Below are 12,555 nucleotides of genomic sequence, written 5' to 3' on the forward strand. Positions count from 1 at the left end.
GTTCAGCAGAAGGTAGTGTTACAGGACAGGACGCGATCATGGAGATGTTGCAAAACATGAACGCTAGTATGACGAAACAGAATCAGGATATTAATAATATTAATACACAGATAACCAAACAGAATACACAAACAACAAAACAGTATCAGGAATTGAAACAGGATAATCAGGAATTGAAACAGGATAATCAGGCTATTAAGACACAGATCCAACAGATTAAAATCCAGTTGGAAGAAGGGATCGCCAGAATTGATAGTCAGATCACTCAGATAAACAAAGACGCGAAAGAATTCAGGTACTAACACAAAGACAGCAGCAATTACGCACTGACGTGGACAAGGTCCAATTGGACATCGCAAACGTTGACAAAAGGGTGGAACGTTTTACTTAAAAAGCCACTCGAACAGCAATACAAATTTCGGAAGAACAAACAATTCAAATTAAGGTCGCAAAGGTTGCACTGAAAAATATGATCAGCGGATCAATAAAATAGACCTTAAAAACGAAGATCAGTTTTAAAAGCTTTGAACAGAGTTGATACAAACTATTGAAGAAAAGATCGAGACCGATTACACCTGTAGCGAAACAACTGACACGTCAAGCATGAACTCAGTACACGAACAAGCGCCGTCTAAGAATGTTCAAGTAGAACCAAGGGTAGACGTAACACTCGCGCTGAAATCGAAACAAAAAACCCCGATCAAAGTAATACATGACATGCCATAGGACCAGGCACAGTACCTAGAAAAACGGAACACATGCATTCAGCCGATACCAATCGAAAGAAAGGCAACTGAACCACAAAATCCAACGACACAACATAATAGCAGCGCATGTACTATACCGCGAACGACGAGAGTAGAAACACAAGAACAACACTTTTGTTCACCAATGATACGATATGACTCGGATATGAATCAGGAAATTGAGAATAGGCAGACAGGCAGTAGATTACCAGAGAATACACACGACGACACTATCAGTGGCAGATTATTTGAGTCCATGAATCAGCCACAAACCGGATGTATGAGTAAATATGATACCGACCACTTCCTTACAGTTAGAAAATTTCAAAATTTCAAGGAAGAAAGCGGTAGCTTGCATGCACGCACATTCATCCATCAGTTTCAAGTAGGCTTACCAAACCACTGGAGCGTAGCTCACAAACTTGACTTCATTTGTGCACACATGTCAGGGACAGTAGCAGAGGTGATGCAAAAGATCGCGGCTACCTGTACATCTTACCTACAGTTCAGAACAGTATTTCTCGAAAGATATTGGTCTAAGGAGGCGAAAAACAAAATTGAATACGAGTTACTGCAGATGACACCATATGAAAACTCAGGAGAGAAAAGCGTGGTAAAATTCTTTGAAGCAATGGACAAAAAGAATCAATGTCTAGACAAACCATACAGTAACGAAGAGCTGATACGTCTGTGTAGAATGAAGTTACCGGTAAAGTATCAACAGGCGACAGTAGGAAAAAACGAAAATACCGAAGAATTCAAAGAGCTTTTAAGGGAATTTGAATTAATGTTTAAAGAACACGAGGTGAAAGAAAAAGGAAAGGAAATGGAACAGCAAAAGGAGAGGACTAGGAACGAATATTCCAATAATAATAATCGTAATCCTAACACCCATAATTTCAGGCAATTTAACAGACAAATACAGTGGCACAATGGAGACAACTGGCATAAAAACGATAACCAGAATAATTGGTACCGAAATAGGAACGGTAATGGACACTCATTCAGTGGCGGATATGGGTTTAGGAATCAAAATGGCAACGGTCAACGATACTTTGAAAGAGGTCACGATGTTAGAAACAGCAACTGGCGAGACCAAGGCGCGAATAATTACAGAGGAAATAATGATCCACAGAGACAATAACAACACAGCAAAGAGACACCAGATGAAGAAGTTAGGCCACCGAATACTGCAAAACGTAAAGATTTCATAGACAAAGTAAAGTCCACCCTATCTTATACGAACCACTAAATCAAAGTTAAATTAATAGATCAACAGAACAACAAAAAAAGGACACAAAACAGACTAACAATCTCTTGTAGAATCAAGTACACTACAACAAACATACAAACAATAAATGGTACACAAGAAATAAAAGAATGAAGAAGTGGTAGGACATAATTAGAATAAAGAAAAGGAAACGTTTATATACATACAATAATTTTTGCCACTATCAGAAAATGTTTGCATTATACAAAATCAGAGTTTTTTCTAAATAAAAAATATATGGAAAAAAATTGTAAATTTTCTATGCATCAGAGGGGCATCGCCACCAACACCAATCACCAGCTCCCTTAACATCAGATTCTTCGAGATAGCGACGGAGAGGGTACAGACACATTGAGAAAGCACTTAGGACAATAACAACAACAGGAAGACCGACGCCACACTGGAAATGCAGATTGCAATCAGGTTGGACTTCAGGAGAACAACGCGCAGCTCGGACATTTCATATGTCACGACACTGCTACACAACAGAAGAGTGTGGGGAGAATCATAATACGACGAGACGACAATGAAGGTACAAAAAATTACTAAGATCTACAAACTCATCAAGTAACATTTGGAAAGGCTGTCAGAGCCCACATATCCTATATTACTCCTACACTAAAATTCACATATTCCTAGCCCAAGAAGAACAGAAGAATGCAAGAAAGAAGAGAGGAAGAGAAGATGGAAGATGAAGAAGGGCAGAAGACAGTAAGATACCTTTCTCTCCTATCCTACAAAGCAAATTACTACAAACGCCTTTCCATGAACTTTGAGATGGCAGCTACTACAACCACCTCTCCAAAAAATAACCCTTGAATCGTCAAACAAATACAATTGAACGGCAAACGGAATATTAAGTAGTACCAACCAACATTATCTAGAAATAAATTCAGCAAAATGAACAGTATTCTCCCTACCACATCATCAAATTGCCATACCGAACCAGGTGTGAAGTACCAAGACGTCACAGCACAATATTGGGTGACGACCGTTGGTAGTCAACTACAGTCATCGAACTGCCATACCGTCCCAAGTTTGACAGCAAAGGAGTGCCAAGACGTCACCGTTCATGCAGCAAACCACAGTCATCATCATCATCGGTTAAAAGTACCACTCCATGATGACAATGTCAACAAGTAATATCCGGCATCGCATGCTGGAGTGCTTCTCTCATTATTTGTGACACACATACAAATAAGTCGACACATTCCAGTATTTCAGTGGGGATCGTAAAACACAGAAACCGACACAGCAAAAAACGAAAAGACTGATAAAAAACGAATGTAGAGTTAAGAAAATGATGTATTTGTGAAAATATTTTTTTCCTTTTTATAAAAGTAATTATTTTATCATATACGTAAAGCCCATAATGTAATAGAGGCCTTAAAATATGTAAAGAAAATTAATTAGTATAAGTAGATAATCTCAAAAATCCCCGTAAAGACAAGTTAGTTTTTTATATAAAAAGGTTTTAGTTAATCATAAGTTGAAAGAGGATAGAATAAAGAAGAAGCACTTCTTCACTCTTAAAACAGTGCAACAAATAATGATTAAATAGATAAAACAAAGTCACACAACAGAGCTTTTGCGAACATTCAGGAGAAGCTTAACTAAAGAAAAGATATAATCACGCTAAAACATGATACACTGTACGCTACCGAGTTTAGAAAATTAAATATTGTAAAAAACAATTTTTGGAAATGAAAAAGGAAAAGAGAGACACGTATTGGCAACGACAAATAATAACAACCTTTGTAAAGTTTATATTTGCCTAGCAGCAAAACATAAATCGTAGAATTAAAAAAGAGACAATAGCAATAAAGAAATCATTAGAAAAAATTGTTATGAATAGCTGAGAAAAGTTTATTGGAAAATCTAGAAGAACAATTTTTGCCTGACTGTCAATGTTTTCCTCAGCATTGACAAACTCCAGACAAAAATTTTGTCAGAAGGAGGGAGGTATGTAAGACGGCATGGTCTCCTGACCTTCATTGCTTACATATTCCGCCCTCACAATCATATTCCGCACATCAAGATGCTTCATTGGAACCCAAACTCGATAACATAAAGTCAATGTTGTATGAATTCATGTAAACGATATGCAAATAACAAATGCGCACCGAGATTGAAACACTCGAGGCTAGTGTACACGCATACATTCCATACACGACGGTCACATGGACTTTTAGTTCAGGAGACGCAAACCACATGCCAGGGGGCCGGCCCCTTCAGAGGACCACCCAGCTTATCTATGTCGGCCGGTGACCGCCCATAGAGCAGACAGCGTTTGGCCAAGTGAAAGGAAGAACGACCCCATGTTCGGCTTAAAAGCAAATTCCGCTACATTGTGTGGAAGCGCCTAGCCTACGTATTCTTTACAAATATAGCATGCAGTTTCAGAGGTTTTCACAGGGAGACAGCAAGCGCTAAACGCCGATGCTACAGATTTCTGGATTATTTGCCTTAAACGAAACCTCATTCTCCTGTGTAACAAGTACAATGCTGACTGGCAGACGATATTCCTAATGCCTTGAGCTGAAGGAGTAATGGAAGAGACTGAAAGATATACCCCTTCATATCTGGCGTGGAGAGGGGCCGTTCTGTTGTCGCTCTCGTTAAGTGTTCACAAAGAGCCAGGAACAAGTCTCTACTCAGTACTTCACTGGGAGAGCACCTCTGTCGAGAGCGAATTGGAGTGTGACTCTACATTCAGTCCTTGCGACTAAGCATTGTTCACTGTGTTGGCCACCACACTTATGGTGCGGTGTGAACTGACAGAGTTATAGTTAAACGTCTGAGAGCGAATTTTTTAGATGCATCGCTGTGGACTGGTTATCTGACCAGTGTACCACACCAATAGTTAGACTAGGGGCGAATAGGAGTCCTTGACTTCACCAAGGCGTAGGGAGAGTTTGATTGGCGAAGGTCAATCCAGATAGAATGAGAGTTATCTTATATGTCAGCAGCGAGCACCGCAGACAGCAGTCATCGCAGCCTACGGTATTGTGTGCTACAGCTTTCTTCCACAACAGTACACTTCACTGCACTTCACTAGTGACAGCCTCCACTGTACCTAGCAACATTCTAGCGGATAATTATTCAAGTTGAGTAGGCATGTCTCTCAGCCATTCAGCCAAGTCAATGACAATCTTTAACTATGTATAGAAATTTCATTAGTGAATCCTATCCTTAAGAGGTAACTTTACATTCCGAAAAGAAACCGGAAATAACTTGTTCATTTTATAACTAAAGGTGCCATTGTGATTTCACAGAATTTTAGCAAAATAAATAATCAATTTCGTTAGTTTCATGTTTTTCTTACACTAACTTGCACTACTCCAGTACCCAAGTATCTCACTAGTTACTTAAGAAATTTTGTCAATTTTTGTGTCATTGCCTTACAGCGGACGACTCCAGAAGATATTTATTTCTGAAAGTTTTTCAGGAATTTCTCTTTATAACGTTAGGAGCGTCTGTCTGACACCTGTAGTAGTGTGGGGGTGGAAATTGCATCTTGCAGGAGCCGCGGGGTAAAGGGTACATCTCAGATTAATCCTCTGCACAGAACGACAGAATAGTACTCACACGCTCACACCGGTACCGCACACAGAAAAGGCGTGAATATCCCACAGAAGGTGGCAGAAATGGTATGAATGAAACCACTCCTCCTGGGGCGTTCATTTACACACATTTACACGCGACCGTTCTCAGTGCGGTGTATGACAGAATGACGTTCGTCACAACCTTAAATACAGCTGACTCTCTCCAGATGATTCAACTCTTCTCCAAGACGTCGTTTGGCAGCCACCCCGTTACAAGAGATCTGACCCCTTTGGAATGTAGCGCATCCGCCTGATTTTGTTCTCGTATACGGGGAGAAATGGCTAGAGACCATTCGATTAAATTTGAAAGCGGGTCCAAAGCACAAAAGGGTGTCTCTGTGTTCTTAGCCCTCTCTTTCACTCTCTCCTTTCGCACGATCATAGGCGAGTGCGACATTAACAGGTGCATGAATGAAACGTCAAGGGTTCCTGTAAGATCTCCAGATTTACAACGGACTATCCAACTACCTTTTATGGGCATTTAAAAAATATCCTTTTACAGAGACGCGCCGTTAGGAATAACTGTGCACTGGAGAGGAAAGTAACACATTAGACACACACATTTTGCATGTGGCCAGCAGACACTAAAGCAACAATGTAGAGATACTAGGCATGTAGTCATCGGTGATCATATGTCTCTGTACAGGGACTTTTTCAGATGCTCATAAAGGGTTTCAACGACGGAAAAGAGCACCCACGCAACTGCCCCCACAAGGTTTTCTTTCGAGATGCAAGACTCCACAGCTTGAACTGGTGGCTCTGGTCCCCGTGTTGCCCATTGCAGCTTCAGGAAGGCAGCTGGGCTGTTGTCATCATCTCAACCTGGCAGCAACTGGTTGTCTGGCGTGCTGGCAGGTGTGACGGACATGACAACTGGTGGGAGGAAATGAGACACTGGTGTCGACGGAATGCACCCAACAGCTCCAATTTAAAAAGTGATGTCCCTGCCCTTGTCTTGTCTCTTGAGCTGATAGCTAAAAGAGTGCAGTCTTCTCCCAGATCATGTAGTGACACAGTGTAGCATTTAGTGCACAACTCATCTCCAACTGATGAGTTCTTATAACTAAGTATGCCAGTGGGTAACACATGATATCTCCACAGTCTGCAGGTCCTTCGAGCGCATGACGTAATATCGGGGATGAGCCTCCTATCAAACGGGTCTCATTCACAACCGTTCAGTTGTTGGCTGTCAGTTACTCAGCCCCATGGTTTGACTTCCCCCTAGATCTGCGCAGTCCTCTTAGTATGCTACAGTGCCAAGGTTTTACATCGATTATTACAAATTGTTTCTTATGAAGAGAACAACAAACAAAAATAACTTCTTTGAATTAATACATTATGAAACCATTATAAGGATATCTGACCGATTAACAGTTACAATCGTCTTAAAAATATGTTGTGAAGTGTCTCTGATCTGTATGTGAGAGTTGTGTTATTACTATTAGTACAGCCCTATGACAGGCCAGTACTGTATCCATCCATCACTCAAACATGCTCATTCCACACAACACTTAGTATTAACTTATTTTTTTTTATCCAGCACATGTAAAATTTACCTCTAAGCCCCCTCTTCCCTTTGATTATGACTACACTAGATATACACCTCCCGTTCTTAGTTCCAGCGGCGCTGTCCCCCAATCCCAAAGTAATCTGAAACCACGCTCCCATTTGTCTGCATAGAAGATCTGACTCATGACAGCTGTTTCTGGATTCGCACATCTGAAACTTATAAATGTCGTCAGTCTCCGCTTACGTATTGCTTTGCATGTTACAATTTTCATTCACTCTTTGGGTCGCCGCTGTAATAAAATACAAAAACTACATTAGTTTCCTGATGTAGGTTGATCCTCATTCTCATCCGTAGTCACCTCCTTACTACTGCCTCCCTTTTCCTGAGCCAGAGGTACGTCACACTGGAACTGCGCGTGCTTACATGTCATTATACATTTCGCTCACGGCCCTCTCATCGCAGTGGCAAACTACAAAGACTTCGAGAAAGGCTTCATAGCAAGACTGGTGATGGCCTAGAAACTAAGTAGAATTAGCGTCTCCATGCACCCAATGCGTGGGCAGCTAATACCACTTATAACACACTCGAAAATCGAATCAAACATGTTCAGTGGCTTATCCGCAATTTCATCTCTTCATAACACTGGAAAACACTCACCTCTTGGGCAGAATACAAGATACCACGGAAATAATCTCACAGACCATAGTGATACTAGAGGAGAGAATGCTAAAAGATTTATACACCTGAATTAGAATTTTGCAATTGTCCCGATCTTCTCTGAGTCGGGTGACATTCCTCCCACAGTTTCGATACGGAAGAGAAATTTTACTCGTGAAGTCCTAGTTCATGAATTCGTGATATTGGCAGTTACGCCACATTCCTTGAAAGTCTATAGTATTTCCCTTATGATTACGTGGTGTCATCTCCACGTCGTTTCCACAATCAAGAGATCGTCTAAGTGCGTGATGATTCTTCGTTTTACGGATTCTTTTAAGAAACATTGAGTCCCGTAATGCAGGCAGCTGAAAAAAATTTTAACCCAAATGACAGCAGTTTGAGTCGGTAACATGTATCGAAGGTGAGGAATGCAATGTATTTCCTGCTGCATAGGTGGAGTGAAATGTGACAGGAACTGGATCCCAAGTCGAGGGACTAGAATACTGTCACGCCACGGAAGTTTTTTAGAGGAGTTGCTCCTGCTTCTCGGGACAATCTGTTTATGGTTCAGTGATGGTATTAATTTCGCGTGACTCCAGCACCAAATGGATTGAGACGACTTACTTTTATATTACGGTGAGGTTTTTGTACGTGAGGGGTTCAAGTTCCATGATGTCATCGTCTAGCATCCTCTTGATCTCTAAGAAAACTTTGTGTCGGCACGCGAGTGGAATCTGATAAGATGCCACAAAGAATTTTGCGTGCTTGTGCACTCGGAATGGGTATTCAGTTTTCGGCAGAAATACATTCACTATTCCAAGCAAGATTTCTTCCAAATCCTCCTTGACATTGTTTTCTAAGATCCTTAATACATTATCAATAGCATAGCGCACCTCCCATCGAATTCGTTTATATTTTGCGTGGTGTTACTATGCTCATTATATCACTATTGATTTCAATCTTCTTCCTATTTTGTGGATCAATTTAGTCTGATGCATTTGGCAGGAATTCGCGAACGTGTTGCGTAATCAGCAAATGAAATCGTAATTTTTCCGACTCCATCTTTTGGCAGGGTGATCTCCCCCAAGTCTAGTACGGTCTGATGTTGCTTCAAGAGAAAAGCTGAATATGTCAGCGAAGAGACGGACAGGAAGTTCGTTTCAAAGGTTTACCGTGGGCAGCTGAACATTAACCAGGTTTGTATACTCACCTCCGTATCCTTTCCTCTCAGTTCATCTGTGATTTTCCTTTTCTTGAGTCACAGTCGATTTGCACATTCCGATATCGCCATAACGTGGCTTCCACTGTCGACAACCAAGTCAGGTTAATGTTGCCTACGGTGACGACATGAATAGCAGGATGTGAACCGGTCGTGTCATAACATCTTTTTCCTCACGCAAAATCTGTCTTCATACTGTAACATGTTGATGTTCCCCGTTCCGATAGTTCCTGCGGGCTTGATTAGAACTGTGTCCGCAGCAGCCGCACGTCTGTTTCTATTTACACTTCTGCCACGTTTCTCCTGTGATTGTTTGGGCGACCTAATCTGAACATCATGGTCTTGTTGGTTATTTTGCTGACACTGGCTCTTGTTCTCCCAATCATTTCTTTGCCTCTGTGGTTCCCCAGTATCCGGATGGAACTGGTTTGAATTCCGTTGCACCTTCCAGTTTCCATTTTTCTGGTCGTTGTTATTATTGTTGTAAATTTTGCTCTCACGGTGTCAGGTTACTCCCTCTATAGTTCGAGTTATTGTTTCCCTATGAACGACAGTTTGCGCCATTTCGTCTGTCGTCGTAGCTTCCTGAGGAGCCTTGCCAGTTGCGATCATTACTCAGTTCCTATCACTTGCGTTTTTTATTTCGGCGACATAATATAATTCACGCAGCGCGCTGTTGAATGATTCAGTAGAATCACTACACCGTCCGATAAGGGTTTGTTGGAGGTGTATAAGTATTTTGACGTAAGAGTACCACGTAATTTCCCGGTATCTGTACGGCTGGTCCAAAAACCGATGCTTCTCAACCTTCCTGCTTATTTTTTATTTATTTATTTATTTATTTATTTATTTATTTATTTATTTATTTATTTTTGTCGACACAAAGAACTTCACCGTACTATGGAATGCTGACGCTTCTAGGTCATTGCCTGGCCTGGCATACTTCCTGAGTGTTTCTTGCGTGTCCTTCTACCATTAAAGGTTAAGGAACACGTCCTTGAACTCTTCGCATGAACGACACCACACACATCCATTCCCGAGGCAGGATTCGAATCTGCAGCAGCAGCGCGGTTTACTGTATGGTTAAATGATGATTGCGTCCACTTGAGTAAAATATTCCGGAGGTAAAATAGTCCTCCATTCGGATCTCCTGGCGGGGAATACTCAGGAGGACGTCGTTTTCAGGGAAAAAAAAGAAACTGGCGTTCTACGGATCGGAGCGTGGATTGTCAGATACGGCAATCGGGCAGGTAGGTTAGAAAATTTAAAAAGGGAAATGGATAAGTTAAAGTTAGATATAATAGGAATTGGTGAAGTTCGGTATCAGATAGATTACATAATGGTAAGACGGAGATTTAGGAATCAGGTTTTAAATTGTAAGACTTCTCCAGGGGCAGATGTGGACTTTGACCACAACCTATTGGTTATGATCTGTAGATTACAACTGAAGAAACTGCAAAAGGTGGGAATTTAAGGAGATGGGACCTGGATAAATTGACTAAACCAAAGGTTGTACAGGGTTTCAAGGTAGAGTATAAGGGAACAACTGACAGGAATGGGGGAAAGAAATACAGTAGAAGAAGAATGGGTAGCTCTGAGGGATGAAGTAGTGAAGGCAGCAGAGAATCAAGTAGGTAAAAAGACGAGGGGTAGTAGAAATCCTTGGGTAACAGAAAAAATATTGAATTTAACTGATGAAAGGAGAAAATATAAAAGTGCAGTAAATGAAGCAGGCAAAAAGGAATACAAACGTCTCAAAAATGAGATCGGCAGGAAGTGTAAAATGGCTAAGCAGGGAGGGCTAGAGGACAAATGTAAGGATGTATGGGCTTATCTCACTACGGGTAAGATAGATATTGCCTACAGGAAAATTAAAGAGACCTTTGGAGAAACCACTTGAATGAATATCAAGAGCTCAGATGGAAACCCAATTCTAAGCAAAGAAGGGAAAGCAGAAATGTTGAAGGAGTATATAGAGGGTCTATACAAGGGCGATGTACTTGAGGACAATATTATGGAAATGGAAGAGGATGTAGATGAAGATGAAATGGGAGATACGATACTGCGTGAAGAGTTTGACAGAGCAGTAAAAGACCTGAGTCGAAACAAGGCCCCCGGAGTAGACAACATTCCATTGGAACTACTGACGGCCTTGGGAGAGCCGGTCCTCACAAAACTCTACCATCTGGTGAGCAAGATGTATGAGACAGGTGAAATACCCTCAGACTTCAAGAAGAGTATAATAATTCCAATCCCAAAGAAAGAAGGTGTTGACAGATGTGATAATTACCGAACTATCAATTTAATAAGTCACAGCTGCAAAATACTAATGCGAATTCTTTACAGACGAATGGAAAAACTAGTAGAATCCGACCTCGGGGAAGATCAGTTTGAATTCCGTAGAAATGTTGGAACACGTGAGGCAATACTGACCCTACGACTTATCTTAGAAAATAGATTAAGGGAAGCCAAAACTACGTTTCTAGCATTTGTAGACTTCGAGAAAGCTTTTGACAATGTTGACTGAAATACTTTCTTTCAGATTCTAAGCGTGGCAGGGGTAAAATACAGGGAGCGAAAGGATATTTACAATTTGTACAGCAACCAGATAGCAGTTATAAGAGTCGAGGGGCATGAAAGGGAAGTAGCGGTTGTGAAGGGAGTGAGATACGGTTGTATCCTTTCCCCGATGTTATCCAATCTGTATATTGAGCAAGCAGTAAACGAAAGAAAAGTAAAATTCGGAGTAGGTATTAAAATCCATGGAGAAGAAATAAAAACTTGGAGGTTCTCCGATGACATTGTAATTCTGTTAGAGACAACAAAGGACTTGGAAGAGTAGCTGAACGGAACAGACAGTGTCTTGAAGTCTTTGGAAGGAAGATTTAAGATGAACACCAACAAAAGCAAACCGAGGATAATGCAACGTAGCCGGGTGATGCTGAGGGGATTAGATTAGGAAATGAGACACTTAAAGTAGTAAAAGAGTTTTGCTATTTGAGGAGCAAAATAACTGATGATGGTCGAAGTAGAGAGGATATAAAATGTAGACTGGCAATGGCAAGGAAAGCGTTTCTAAAGAGGAGAAATTTGTTAACATCGAGTATGGATTTCAGTGTCAGGAAGCCGTTTCTGAAAGTATGGAGTGTAGCCATGTATGGAAGTGAAACACGGACTTTAAATAGTTTGGACAAGAAGGGAATAGAAACTTTCGAAATGTGGATCTATAGAAGAATGCTCAAGATTAGATGGGTAGAGCACATAACTAATGAGGAGGTATTGAATAGTATTAGGGAGAAGAAGAGTTTGTGCCACAACTTGACTAGAAAAAGGTATCGGTTGGTAGGACATGTTCCGAGGCATCAAGGGATCACCAATTTCGTACTGGAGGACAGCGTGGAGGGCAAAAATCGTAGAGGTAGACCAAGAGATGAATACACTAAGCAGATTCAGAAGGATGTAGGTTGCAGTAAATAGTGGGAGATGAAGAACCTTGGACAGCATAGTGTAGCATGGAGAGCTGCATCAAACCAGTCTCAGGACTGAAG

The sequence above is a fragment of the Schistocerca gregaria genome, chromosome 2 (genome assembly GCF_023897955.1).
Source record: "Schistocerca gregaria isolate iqSchGreg1 chromosome 2, iqSchGreg1.2, whole genome shotgun sequence".
Classification (NCBI taxonomy): Eukaryota; Metazoa; Arthropoda; class Insecta; order Orthoptera; family Acrididae; genus Schistocerca; species Schistocerca gregaria.